The sequence below is a fragment of the Prionailurus viverrinus genome, chromosome X (genome assembly GCF_022837055.1).
Source record: "Prionailurus viverrinus isolate Anna chromosome X, UM_Priviv_1.0, whole genome shotgun sequence".
NCBI classification, from domain to species: domain Eukaryota; kingdom Metazoa; phylum Chordata; class Mammalia; order Carnivora; family Felidae; genus Prionailurus; species Prionailurus viverrinus.
The window spans coordinates 110348400-110363245 of NC_062579.1; positions in this window are offsets into that span (position 1 = coordinate 110348400).

Here is a 14846-nt window from a genome sequence, read left to right on the forward strand (position 1 = left end):
TTTACAGAGGTATTGGATAGCCGGAAAAGTGAGACATCTAGGGATTTGCTCCAGCACAAAGTTGCTCCCGGTCCCAGGGCTGAAGGGGCTCGGAGCAGAGGTGGTGTCGGTAGGGCGTGGGCTGCTGCTGGGCACTGGGGTCACAAAGGTGAGGTTGTGCAGCGTATGTGTGTGTGTGTGTAAGCGGCAGCAGCATAAGGAAGAGTGGAGGAAATGAGGAGATTAGGGTGGATAGTCACCAGATTAACACAGGCTGTTGCGAGGTGGTATTAACGTGTGACCCTCACTTTCTTCTGCGTGCTTTGATATGTGGCCCAAATCCTTCAACAAAGAATATGTGTTAACTTTATTGTGACATAAAATAACTCTGGTTTTATCTTATAAAACATTTTATTAGCTTTACATTATTTTAATTGCTCACTTTTTGTTAGGCATTTCAGATGATTCCAGCACTCTGCTCTTATAAACAATACCCTTTGACAAAGAGATGTCAAGGTTGCATGAAGGCTGATAGGTAAATTTCTGTCCCCGGCGTCTTCCCAATTAAAGGAATCCTTGTGGAATTAATGAGCTGAGTCTTCTTCTTCTATGACGTACAATCTCAGGCAATAATTCTCAAGTGTGACCACGTACGCTTTTTGTTGGTTTTTGTTTTTTTGGTTTTTGTTGTTGTTGTTGTTGTTTTTAAGAGAGAGAGAGCGCGCAAGCAGGGCAGAGGCAGAGAGAGGGGGAGACAGAGGATCCGAAGCCGGCTGTGCGCTGATAGGCTGTCAGCACAGAGCCCGATGTGAGGCTCAAACTCACAAACCGTGAGATCACGACCTGAGCCGAAGTCGTACACAACCGACCGAGTCACCCAGGCGCCCCGTGACCACATATGGTCTCATCACCGGGACAGCTTTCAAAAGTACCAATGCCTAGGACACACTGAATGAACACCAATGGAATCCGATTCTTTAGGGACTGAACCCGGGAATCAGTATATTTTAAAAGTTACCTAGGTGACTTCAACATGCAGTAGGATGAGAACCCCCACTTCAGGTCTGTAACTGGAACAGAAGTGAATGTCTTCTGAACTGCAGGGAAATGCTCATGCTGAAAGGAATTTGATTCCCTAACAATAGATGTCACCAGCCAAATTAAATAGAAGACAGCCACTGATGCAATGACAATTATCTAGTCACGAAGCAGAACAGGGATTTGAGGAAGTACCTAAATTTATCAGGGCAGGTTAAAGAGAAATGTTAAAATAATTATGGAAGGTCCCAGATGACCCAATGTGTCAGGAAAATCCTGAAGGATAAGTGTTGGTTAAATACGGATTTTAACAAGATTCTCCCTCCTTTTATTACAAAAATAGCCCATGGTTTTTGGTCCAAGGACCACAGTTGAGTAAAAGCTAAGCTGGTTTTCAGGGTTCCCAGAGCATACTTCATTAGTAATTAACTGACTTGAAGAGCTAGTTGCTGGTGAGATTACTCAGCAGCCAAATAACCAACACCTTGACTCTTTGGGAAGCAAAAAGGTCTATATTCCTTCTCGAATATAAAAGTTTTCATTCCTGTGAGAACCACTTACAATCCCCAAGGCATCTTAAATTGGTCTGACCTCATACATCCCCTTTCCAGGACCTTTTGACCTAAGGGGACCATATTTGATAATTATTTGTTTTACAGAAGGCCCGAAAGATCTCGGAGCATGAATACTTAACCCCATTAATTTACCTTTTAAAAAATAAATCCTTTTTTGTGTGAAAACATCATGGATACAAGACGAAAATATTTCTTTCTCCCATTGCCTTAAATTCACACGAAGGAATTCCCAGAGCGTCGGCAACTAACACACTCAGTTTTCATGTGGAAAATGTGCGAATAAGATCTATTCTCATTTTGAGTTCTGTCAGAACTCGGACTGTTTTACGGACACTATTTTATTCCTGTTCTATTGTTTTCAATTACGCAGGATGGCTGGAGAGATTTTTCTGGAGGTAGTGACACAGCCTGGTGGGAAGAAGGTTCTCCTTAGACTTCTCTGGATATCCTTCAAATCAACCCTAGAGAAAGAGAAGGCTGTCCAAGGTACCTGGGTGGCTCATTTGGTTGAGCATCCAACCCTTAGTTTTGGTTCAGGTCATGATCTCACAGTTCATGGGGACAAGCCCCGCATTGGGCTCTGCACTGACAGCACAGAACCTGCTTGAGATTCTCCCTCTCTCTCTCTCTCTCTCTCTCTCTCTCTCCCCCCTCAAAATAAACAAACAAAAACAAACAAAAAACAAACAAAAAAAAGATTTAGAAAGAACAGTCTTACTTGATTCTAAGTTGATCTTGCCATGAATAGGCTGATGTTTTTATGTTACTCTTTACTCTTCCCTTTATGTGTAAGTGACATGTCTTTCTGGTTGGATTTTGAGCTTTAGAAAGTAAGCACTCTCTTTTCTCCTTTCATATCCTCTAGATTTGTTGCAGTTGTGATAGACACTCAAAAAATATGTACTGAATACTTGCCTACAGTGAAACGCAGAGAACTACAGGGCTTTATAAAGAGTTTTAAAAGCAACTTATACTAGAAGTTGTAATTTTACAAAAGAGAAGACCGAGGTTTGGAGATGTTGCCGACGTTCCCCGATGTCACACAGCTAAAAAAGTAGAGGTCTGGCTGATTCCCATGCCAGTGCCCCTGGCATTACCCAATACTCCTTTTCTTGACATGGTGAATTCAGTGGATTGAAAATTGCAGACGATCACAATGTGTCAGTCTTTAGGAGAACAAATCTTCTCTTAGTAGGATCATTTGTCGAGATTGCTAGTTTTCCCGTGTTGGCTTGCATTGAGAATCATCTGGAAGGCTTGTTAAGAGACCGAATGTCGTGCCCCACCCCCAGAGTTTCTGATGTCGGTCTCGATGGGGCTCAAGATTCTATACTTCTAAGAAATTCCCATTGTTGAACATGGGTAATGCTGACGCCTCAGGCCCAGAGACCGTATTTTGAGAGAAGCTGACCTAGAGCTATCATGGATTCTTTTCTCTCTTCCTCTTAAAACCAAACATGATCCAAGAGGGCATCGTGTAATCTGCACTTCCTCCAGTGCACAAAGAGCATGACAGTGCGTGGAACTAGCCTTACCTTGAAAGCATTTTTCTTTCATTCAGAAGAGAGCTGTTGAGTCCCTACCGTGTAGTGCCTGGTGCTGCAGGTGATCCTAGGGTGCAAAAGACCCAAGGCGGCCCCGTGACCCCAGGCAAGAGGAAAAGTCCACTTCTAGGAGGGGCCAGGAATGAGCTAGGAGTTAAGAAGTGGTGGGATTGAGGGAGCATCAACACATTTCTAACAACTTTGGGAACATAGAAGCAACTTCTGAAGCGCTAAATAGTATTTTTCACATAATTCGATGCTGTAAGAAAACATCTGGGATGTTTTTTCTCATTTATTTTTCATCTGAACTATTATTAATTACAGTGGTGCTTGAGGCCTGAGGAAATAATTAACAATCTTTGTAAGTGGGCAAAGACATTCTATATGCTGGAATTTCTGCCAATTCATTTGGCAGAAGTGGAACTAATTCCAAACATGGGGAACCCGATGACTAATACACAAAGCAACTCCATGGTGTTAGCCAGGATTCTTCTGGGCTCTTTTTAAGGTTATTTGTAACTAGGGTCCATGAACCCCTAGAGTCTGTATATATGAGCCTTAAGGGAACCTGATTCCCGTGAAGCTGTGTGCAGGAATGTCCGGGCACAAGTTTGCATTTTTTTCCTAGTTTAGAGGGTCTAACGCTTTTATCACATTCTCAAAGAGTTAACTGTTTTCCGATGGGGATACCCGGCAAGAAACAAAATAATTATGACCCGAGGACTCCGGCTTAGCTTTTGTCCTTGCATCCCACCTATCTTCGTCATATGTCATGAGGGGCCTTCTTCCTTACTATTTTCACGGAAGAGACTAGAGGAATAGTAGGAGAGAGAAACCTCCCCCAGATGACACCCCAGATCTCTTTCACCATCTGCACCCTCATTGGGTTAGTTGCTTGTCGGTCCCATATGCTCACTTAATCACTCTCGATTCGACTGTCATTTAGGTTTGCATCTATATAGAGAATTAATAACCATAGCAGCCAGAAAACTCCCTGGCCAAAGTAGATGCAGAACTCTTCTGTTCTCTTCCTGATAGTACAGCATTCTTTTGGGGCTCGAACCCCAAAAGCTGCGACTGAGGTCGCAGCTGGCATTGTCAGTTTTCTCTGGATCCATTAGGATCTGATGGCTTCTGCCTCATGGATTCCACCAGCAGTTTCCGTGGATTAGGAACATTTGGATTTTCAGTGCTGCTGCTGGGAATGGTATGGGTCACCTTAATCTCCCAAGAATGTTTCTGGCCCCGCTAGGTGCTAGACGCTGAAGACGTTTGCTCACTGAAATCTCATTAATTCAGAAGCATATCAATCACCACTGAAAATGCCGACTCTCACCAAATGACTTAACACATGAAGTGTAGCAAACGCATGCACCTGCTTTATCTCAGTCGATTCTTTTAAGAGCTCGGGGAGATAGAGCAGTGACTTGCTCAAGGTCATTCAGGAACTCCGTGACCTTTCCACTAAAGTAGGCTACCGTTCTAATCTATATCTCTCTGCTTATTATGCACCGGGCTCAAAAGGAAAATTCTCCTCTCCCGAAAATCACCTTTCCCTGGCAGCTGTGTAATATAACTCGACCACTTTAAAACAACAGAGTGAAGATAAAGCACAGACAAAATTAGATTTGACAACCTAATGGAGCACCCTTCTTTGTTATTGGAAAATAACATCACTCAAGCGTCATCATTCGACAGTCTTCGGTTCCAGCAAGTAAGGGGCATGTTTATTTGGCCTTCAGATTGGAAAGGCTTCTCTCGGATTCTAGTAGATAATACTTGATGTATTCCTTTTAATTGCAGAGAAACGAAAACTTTCCAACAGTTGAGCTTTATTACATTTTTGTTATTTATTATGTGTTTACTTATTTTTTTACTAGTTGTCATTTTTATAGGCTTGCAAAAGAGAAGCTTTCTGGTAAATCCGTTGTCTTGAATGGTTTAGGGTCCCCTGCCTGAAGAATGCTTATTTGATCCTGACTCCCAATGCTGATGGCCTTCTCGGAGGTATATTATTTTCCTACAGCTCATGGATGAAGGAAAAGAAAACTCTTCATGATCTTATCCTTTCTTTTTAATGCTTGCTTATGTTGAGAGAGTGTGTGTGTGCATGAGAGGTGGAGGGAAGGACAGAGGGGGGTGGGGGGAAAGAAAGAATCCCAAGCAGGCTCCACACTGTCAGCGGGACTCGATGCCGGGCTCGAGCTCATGAACAGTGAGCTCATGACCTGAGCTGAAATCAAGAGTTGGATGCTCAGCTGACAGAGCCACCCGGGTGCCCCAATCCTATCCGTTTTGTACCTGCTCTTCTTTCTGCCAGGAATGCCTTTCCTTTTCATCTAGTAGTGTCTAAATCATCCTCATGACCTGTGCTACAATTCACTTCCTCGGCGAAGCTCCTCGATTGCTGCCGGCAGAATTATCCTTCTCCTCTTCTGCATTTCTGTGACATTTTGTTCATTCCTTTATCCCACACTTGCTCGATTCTGTAAACCTCAGTGTTTACTTCTCCGTTTCCCCATCTTGACCATGAGCAACTTGATGGCAAGACCCGTGTCTGACTTCTTTCTGCTTCGCCCGGTGCCCAGGACACCATCGCCCCTTCCCTTACTTCCCTCAATGCCAAATGGCATGTTAGGGGCCTGACAGAGGTTAACATATGAGACAAGTAATGTTATCCTGATCTCTACTCCGAGCAAACCGAGAGCACAGGAGGGCTCGTGGAACTTGCCTGAGATGATGCACCTACACAGTTGAGAAGTCTAGGTTTTAAATTAAAGGGAAGAAAACCCAACTTTTTGAAATAAATTCCATTTAACATCAAATGAGCTCGTTGAAAGCAAACATTTCAGTGGCATTTAGGTCATTCACAAGGTTGCGTAACCAACACCTGTGTGTGGTTTCAAAGCATTTTCATCACCACAAAGAGAAACTACCCACTGAGCAGTGCTTCTGTCCTTCCCCCCACCCCATCAACCACGAATCCGCTTTCTCTCTCAACGGACGTGCCCATTCTGGACATCTCATATAAACGGGATCGTACGAGATGTGACATTTGTGTCTGAGAAGCCTGGATCTTATTTCAACTCTCCCTAAATCTAGGCCCATTCCCTTACCTACTACTACATTTTTCTGTTTTGCATCGTATGCCCACTATATAATTTGATGAATGAATGAATGAATGAATGAATGGTTACGGAGAGGACACTGACCAGGCAACTTATTTTCTACTTAACCTGGTCATTTATGATTTGGTTTACCTTCATAAAATAGCTTTTTGTAGCTTTTACCAAGTGTCCTTCTGAGAGACTGCGGCTTAGTGGTAGCTGAACAGAACGGAAGGTAGCGAGGAACACTCGCTGATCACACTTTCAAGGTGAATGCAGAGGAGACTAGGTGATTGGAGTGAATCTGGCCAGCCACACTGTGTGTGGATGGATTGGTATCTGCTTGCCCGCCAGGACTGGAGGCCTGACCTCCAGGAGGGAAATGAATGGTTTTCCCCGGTAACTGCTTTTCTCCAACAGTTGAGCTGTTGCTTGGACAACAACTGGTTTTGAGGGGCAGGTTTCTATGGGCTACCAAGAAGATTCGAGAAGTGCTTCCTTGCCTGAGAGCAGTCCGATGTGTTAGTAGAGGTGTTAAGAGTGTCGATTTTTGGGGGGGATTCACAATGTGGGAGGTGACTTTTGTCACTACTTCAAAAGCAATCAAGGGGTGCCTGGGTGGCTGGGTCGGTGAAGCGTCTGACTTCCGCTCAGGTCATGATCTCACAGTTCATGAGTTCAAGCCCTGCACGGGGCTCTGTGCAGACAGCGCAAAGCCTGAAGCCTGCTTCCGATTCTATGTGGGCCTCTCTCTGCCCCACTCCTGCTCACACTCTGTCTCTCTCTCTCTCAAAAATGAATAAAACATCAAAAATTTTTTTAAAAAATGCAATCAAAGGCATGACATTCAATCTTTAATGACTGACTTCTCTGGCTAAAAGTAAGGAAACCTCAAATAGATAATTCCTACCTTTTTATGTTTCTGCCCCAAAACGCACAGAGTTTTACGTTGCCTACATGCAGCGTGTCTCAGGAAGCTTTCTTAATGATGGCTCGATTTTTATTAGAAATCTAATTGGACCTTTGCTGATATGACAACAGAAACTTAGTGTACTTAACTCTTAGACCATCTGCTCTTTGGGGCCCTACTTTGAATCTGGTACTTTCTGTTTTGTCTTATGATCCTAACAAGGGAAATTCAGCTTTAGTTACATTTAATTCCGGGAAAAACGCAAAATGCAGCCCAGGGTTGTAATTTTCAATGGTTTTCTACTGTTTGTGTACGGGCTTCAGGAAAGAGACAATTATCACCAGTTTTAGGCCCATCTTTAGTACTGTACACGTCGGAAGGCCTCACCTTCTACTTAAATTCGAGTTTTTATTTTGAGATAACTGTAGATTCACGTAACATTGTAAGAAATACCACAGAGAGAGGCACCTGGGTGGCTCAGTCGGTTAAGCCTCTGGCTTCAGTCATGATCTCATAGTTCGTGAGTTGGAGCCCCGTTCAAGTTCAAGACTGCTTCAGATCCTCTGTCCCCCTCTCTCTCTGCCCCTCCCCCACTCGTGCGCACGCGCGCGTGCGCGTGCGCTCTCTCTCTCAAAACTAAATAAACATTAAAAAAAACAAAGACTACAGAGAGAGCCAGTGCACCCATCACAGTTTCACCCGATGGCTTGCAAAAGTATAGCACAATATCACAACCAGGATAAGACACTGATGCAGTTAAGATACAGAACACTTGGGGCGCCTGGGTGGCGCAGTCGGTTGAGCGTCCGACTTCAGCCAGGTCATGATCTCGCGGTCCGTGAGTTCGAGCCCTGCGTCAGGCTCTGGGCTGATGGCTCAGAGCCTGGAGCCTGTTTCCGATTCTGTGTCTCCCTCTCTCTCTGCCCCTCCCCCGTTCATGCTCTGTCTCTCTCTGTCCCAAAAAAAATAAATAAACGTTGAAAAAAAAAAAAAAAAAAAAAAAAAAAAAAAGATACAGAACACTTCCGTCACCACAGGGATCCCTTGTTGGTACGCATTTGTAGCCACATTCACCTCCCTTCAATCTCCATCCCTAATCTAGCAACGTCCAGTCCGTTCTCTAGTCCCATAATTTTGGCATTTCAAGATTGCTATGTGGATGCAATCATGCAGTATGCCACCTGTGAAACTGGCTTTGTCCATTCATCATGATTCTCTGGAGATGCATCCAAGTTGTGTGTGGCATTATCTTGTAATTAGAAGCCAAGTCACAGATATTTTACGGGCAGAAATGAGATAATTGGAAATATTCGGGCCTCAAGATTGTTGTTTCCCAGACTTTCTCCAGTATAAACCAATTCTTAAAATGGAAAGCATGCTTCCAGCCCATTTCTGCATAGCACTTATTCCAGGAGCATAAACTCTTCAAGGGCAGTGACCATGCTGTGCTTACCCATCAGTATTGATTTTCCACTGTGGACGGCACTTACCACAAAATCAAGAAACTACAAAAATAATCCGAGGGTTTGAAAAGTGGCAAGTTTCGTTTGCTGTTGTGGCTGACACTGAGCAAATGACTCTGATAAGGGTCATTTATCATGCGTACTTTCCATCGAGACCGTACACATGGATCTAAAAGTCCTAGTATAATATATGAATTAAATTAAACAAGAGATAAAAATGTAAGTTTCACTCCCCTCCTATTTTTTTTAAATGTCTGTTTATTTATTTATTTTATTATTTTATTTTTTTTTAATGTTTTGGGGAGAGAGAGCATGTCGGGGGAGGGGGTGGTAAGAGACAGAGAGGGAGACAGAGAATCCCAAGCAGGCTCCATGCTGTCAGCACAGAGCCTGATGCAGGGCTCGAACCCACGAACCTTGGGATCACCACCTGTTGATAGACCAAATGCAATGGAAGTCTTTCAAATTCAGCAGATTCACCTGTTATTTCCTCTGTATTTGTGCTGTGTCCTCGGCTCTGTTTGTTAGAGACACCATGCCTTGATTAGCAATGAAACCAGTTGAAAATTCAAGTTACCTTCCTGGAGTACCATGTAAAAGGAAATACTCTTACAGAATTAAAACAGCTTTATATGTTCAAGGCCCACATTTTGGGGTGGATTCTTTAGGCACATATTACATCCCGAGACGCAGAAAGACTTGGATCTGAGTCCCTTCCATAGCGTACTAACTATCTGCCATCGGCAAGATACCCCCAATCCTCAGTTCTACATATATAGTATGGGGTAGTATTAATATTTCTCCTACTCTAGCATTACCACCATCTCTCTGTTCCTCTTCCTAGCAAAATTTCTAGAAAGAGTTGCCTAGAGCTTGTCTTCACTTCCTTACCGCCCATTGTCTCTCCACACGTGCCAATAGAGATATATCTTATCAAGATCACCAGTGACCTCTAAGTTCCACCTTGACAGCTTTAGCCAGGCTAGGAGACCAACAGGACCGGATCTACCAAGGGTCTATTTACCAAAGACCACGTAGCATCTCGGAACAGGACTCTTCCGGGCTGAGCTGGGCTTTTCGAATGTTCTCCAATGTCAGTTTGTGAGAGGAAAGGAGGAAATGAAGGAAAGATTGTGAGAACATCATAGTGTCTAACACTCCCACTGTCCCCACGCCTAGCTCGCAAAGACCCGAATCCCGCATGTGAAAATCATCACAATGTGATAAAGATACAAATAGCGATATATAACAACGTATCACTCAAGTCTACGCAGGATGTGAAGAGCGTAAAGCTGGGCTGCTTTGCGGCCCGCACATGTGCCAAAGTATAACACTCAGGCTCGAGTGAAGCACCTAGGAGGACAAGTTCGGGCGCCTTCCTCATTTGGGGTGCCTTTGGAGCACAGAACAAACACAGCTGTGGGTCAGAACCAGGTCCCTGTCCATCTGCGGTACAAATAGGACGGCGGTCTTTAGGGCTCTGTCATCGGTTTCGTAGCCTCAAGGGAGCCTTGTGTTTGTGGCATGGTATTGCCGGGGCCATCCCAGTTGGAGGGAAAACGGTAGCAGCTGGAGCAGGAAAGGACACGTGGAAATGACAGCTGCCATGCGCGGTAGCCAAGAGAGCTCATCGACAAGCACGCACCAGGCATATCCCTTGACATTTCCTAGAACTCTCTAGTAGGAATGCGAGAAAGAGCAAAGGTGACGTTGGCCTTCTATTTAATTTAAAATGAAATCTTTTCACTGCTTCCCCTTACCTCCCAGGATCTGCCTGATCTGACCTGCACTTCCCCCCTCCGACCTCGTCTCCTACAACCTTTTTCTTCCCTCGTAACATTCCATTAACATCGCCCTTCTTTATGTTCCCCAAACACATTAGGTTTGTTTGTGCCCCGTGGCCTTCAAGTCTCAGTTTCGTCGCTTGAAATGCTCCTGTGGCTGTGCCCTTGTCATTCACGTCTCATCTCAAATGTCGCCTCTGTAGAAAGGCCTCACGCCCTATCTAAAGTGCCTCCGTTCTGATTCCCTCCCTCTGCAGTTAACCTCTATTATATTTCCAGGGTTTGTTTTATAACATGTTTTATTCTGTGAAATTTAAAATTGGGGTTTTTTTTTTGCCTGCTTTTGGTCTGCCTCCCTCTCCCCAAATAGCAGCTTAATGAGGGCAGGAATGCTGTCTGACCTGTTCAAGAGAGTATGCCCAGCACGTAGAACTGTGTTTGACACAGAGCAGGCACTCAACAAATGCTTAATACATAATTACTTACAATTAATCATTATTTTCTTTTCTTTTTTTTTTTTAATTTTTTTTCAACTTTTATTTATTTTTGGGACAGAGAGAGACAGAGCATGAACGGGGGAGGGGCAGAGAGAGAGGGAGACACAGAATCGGAAACAGGCTCCAGGCTCTGAGCCATCAGCCCAGAGCCTGACGCGGGGCTCGAACCCACGGACCGCGAGATCGTGACCTGGCTGAAGTCGGACGCTTAACCGACTGCGCCACCCAGGCGCCCCTATTTTCTAAGAATATATTGTGCGCCATAATACAGGATATAAATATATCAAGTATGTTATCTTATGTACTAATTGCATAATATAGATACATAATTATAAACGTGGTCATTTTATGGGTTATATTTATAATAATTAAGTGTGGTTAATTAATATGTCATTATAAATGAATGGGGTGAGAATTCATGGTGTAGCTGTGACTTTCAGTGTCACTGCTACCTGGCTTCTGCCTAGCTTCCTGGCCACCCCAAACATGAGCTCCTGCAGGAGGTCCCTCGTGCCTCTCCCATATGCCACGTCTCCTCACGGAACACTCTCACTTCCGTCTCCACGCCTCCTCCGACTGACTAACTTTTAATCGCCTTTCAGCTTCCAGCTTAGGTGTCACGTTTTGGGGAGGCTTGGGTTACGCACACAGAGATGTGACCTTGCATCCGTATCATGCAGATACAGAGTGCACTCACACACCCAGTCTTTCTTAGTCGGAACTGCTTTTGACTGTCATGCCTAGGGCAGGGTCACCTTTTCCTTACTGCCCCTGTCCCCACTCCACTCAGCAAGGGTATCATTCTCTTGGCTTCAGACCTGGGTTAGCTCATAGAGGCCCATGTGGGCTCCTCTTTCTGTGGTGTCTTAGAATCATCCAGATGTGAGAACAGAAGGACTTGCCCCCAACACACAAATGACCGATACGGGTCCTGTTAGTGGCGTCACTGTCTTTCTGGTCTCTTCGATCTCGTCACTTGGCTTTACATCTGCACACTGCATGTCACCAGCAGGATGCTTACTGATGGATCGAAGAGGTGATTTATCCACTTCTGGAGGGACCCCTGCCTTCTCTGGAAGTTTTGCTTCCAAGGCATCCATTTGGAAATTTGAAAGAAAGGTTTTCATGTTTTCTTTCCCGGCTGCTTTCTGCAGGGAAAAGCAGGATCAAAGGGTTACTCTGCCCCTGCAACGGCGGCTACGGCTTCGGCTGCGGGTTCTGGAAAGCAGCTACTTTTTAGCCCTTTTCTTCCCCAGCATTATTGTTCCACCGAGTTGAAGGAGCCCCCTAGTAAGGCTGCCTTGAAGGGCATCTGTACGTTTACACACTGGAAAATCTCTAAACACTTTTCGGACACCCATTGATGGTATGCACGATGATGATGACAATGGTGACGGCCACAAGGACGACGTAGATGATGAACATTTATCGGTCAGAGAATATAAGCTCTGTGGGAGCAAGGATTTTTGGCTGCTTGCTTTAGTTGTGAACCCCAAATGCCTAGAACGGGGTCCAGTACATCGTACAGAATCAGCAAATATTTTTGACTGAATGAAGTGGCATTTGTATCCTCATTTCACAGATAAGGAAACTAGATCTCAGAGACGTTCAAGATAGCTTTTCCAAGACCTCAGAGCCAATAAGTGATGGAAATGGAATTCAAACCCAAGCGGTAGAACTCCACACCTCATACCCCTAACCTCTATATTCTGTTTGGGGATTGACGGATAGATTTTGTGTCAATAAAAATGCAAATCCAATGGGTAATTCATAAAGAAAGCATTCTGGTTTTAGCCTAAAATGCTTACGTGTGAATATGTATTCTGCAAACTATAGAATATTCCTATTAACTAGGAACGCGGAGTAACCTTGGGGACAGGTGCAGGGAAAGCTCTATAATCTCTTCTCAAGTTCAATTGGCTGCCTCTCAAGAGGATAAACTATCTTCCTCGGGAAATTCAAATTCTTTCAGAATGTTCTGTGTACACATTGCCTATGAGAGCAGTCTGAATTGTGTTTCCAGTGACCAGCTAGAGCGAACACATTGCATTCATAATGAGTTCAGCACATGAAGGTGTGGCGATGGCTCTTCAGTTCAAGCCCGTATGTTTTATGGTTTTGGAATCAACTGTTGGTCGATGTGGACGTTTTCCCATACCTTCGACTTTTGGTCATTACGTCTCATCTGCAAATTGCTGAGCTAAATACTTTATATGGTATCTTTACTCTTGAAAAAAAAGCTCTGTCGTGTAGTGTTTGAAAGCATAGGTTTGGAGACCAGATTTTGAATTTTCTTTCTTACTCCTTGATGTGGGCAAGTCACTTCACCTGCCTGCTGTTCAGTTTTCTTTTTCGTTCTAAATGTGTATGTATTTTTGAGAGAGAGAGCATGAGCAGCACAGGGGCAGAGAGAGAGGGAGACGGAGGATCTGAAGTGGGCTCCTCAGTGACAGCAGCGAGCAAGCGCGACCCGAGGCTCGAACTCATAAACCACAAGATCATGACCTGAGCCGAAGTCCGACACTGAGCTGACCGAGCCGCCCAGGCGCCCCTGCTGTTCAATCGTCTTTTCTGTGGACTGGGGAAAACAATAATACCTACTTTGCAGAGTTGTAGGATTACAATGAAGCAAATAATATGAATCGCTTGAAGTAGGTTTTGTTATGTAGGGAGAATTCAATAAATAGTGCTTGTAAGTTGTCATCACCGAATCCCGCGGGAAGGCCAGTATTTCATACGCTGTGCATTCGCATTCATTCTCTTAGACTTTGGTTATAAAAGTAAATCGGTAGCAACATAACACAAAGTGCATTAGCTCTTGAACCAGAAGAACAAGATTCAAGTCTTGGCTCTATGTCTTAGTAACTCTGTGATCTCAAACCTTTGCAAGCTGGACATGCTTAACATTTACACTTTCCTTGCTAAGGTGCAAATGACATGTTTGGACATACGGTTTCATGTTTAAGGTCTTTAACTGATAGGAGAGGAAAAACTTCTATGTCTTCTTAGGGTCTCTGGTGGGACCTAAGAATTAAACTGACACAAGACAAATAGGAGAAAAGCACCTAAGTTTTAATTGTACTGAGTTGGACAGAGAGAGTAAGTTGTGAAAACCTAACAAGGCAGAGGAGCTCGGGCTAGGGTAGTTAATGTGGTGGAGAAGCGACTAGGAAGAAAAGGGTTAGGTTAACAAGGTGCATTTCCAACTTTCTCTCGACCTCAAGTTCTGATCCTTGGTGATAAAAATGTTGCTTTCCTTTTGACAGTCTTCACATGAGAATTTCATCTCCCGCTTTTAAGAAAAAGAAGGACGGTCAGAGTGTCCTTTCTGCACGTGCTATTGTTCTAGGGGCTTTAACTCAAAGTAATCAATATGCCGAGAGTCGCATATTTGGGGGTGGCATGATTTTAGTTCTTACTATGGTTCATTATTCCATCTACTTCATGGAGGGACCACATGTTTTCGGGAACTTGAGCCCCACATGTGGTGGTGATATCTGATGATGCCTTACCTGGAGGTGCTAAGGAAGAGTGTTTTCCTATAGGAAATACCTTTCAAAAGAGTTGTATAAAGAAACACTATCACGGGTATCTGTATTTCCCGTAAGATCTTGGGTTGAGTCAGGGGAAAAATCCATTAAGGAGCGGGTATTTATTAAGAAACTGATAAGCCTCACAGGATGTCAATTCTGTGCTCAACTACTGCTTACAGCAAATGAGGTAATTAACTAGCAATTTAAAAGAGCTGCATTCAGAACACATGTCAAGGAATATAATCTCAAAATCATTGCTGCCCAGTCCACACCAGAAAATGAGCGGAGAGGAGCATTACCTGAGAATTGTTTCCAGGACGTAAATTCCATCTACTGTTCAAGACATACTGAAGAAGTTCCCGTAATTCAATTAAACCAGCAGAGAGCTAATTACCTGTTCACCAAGCTTTCCTTTG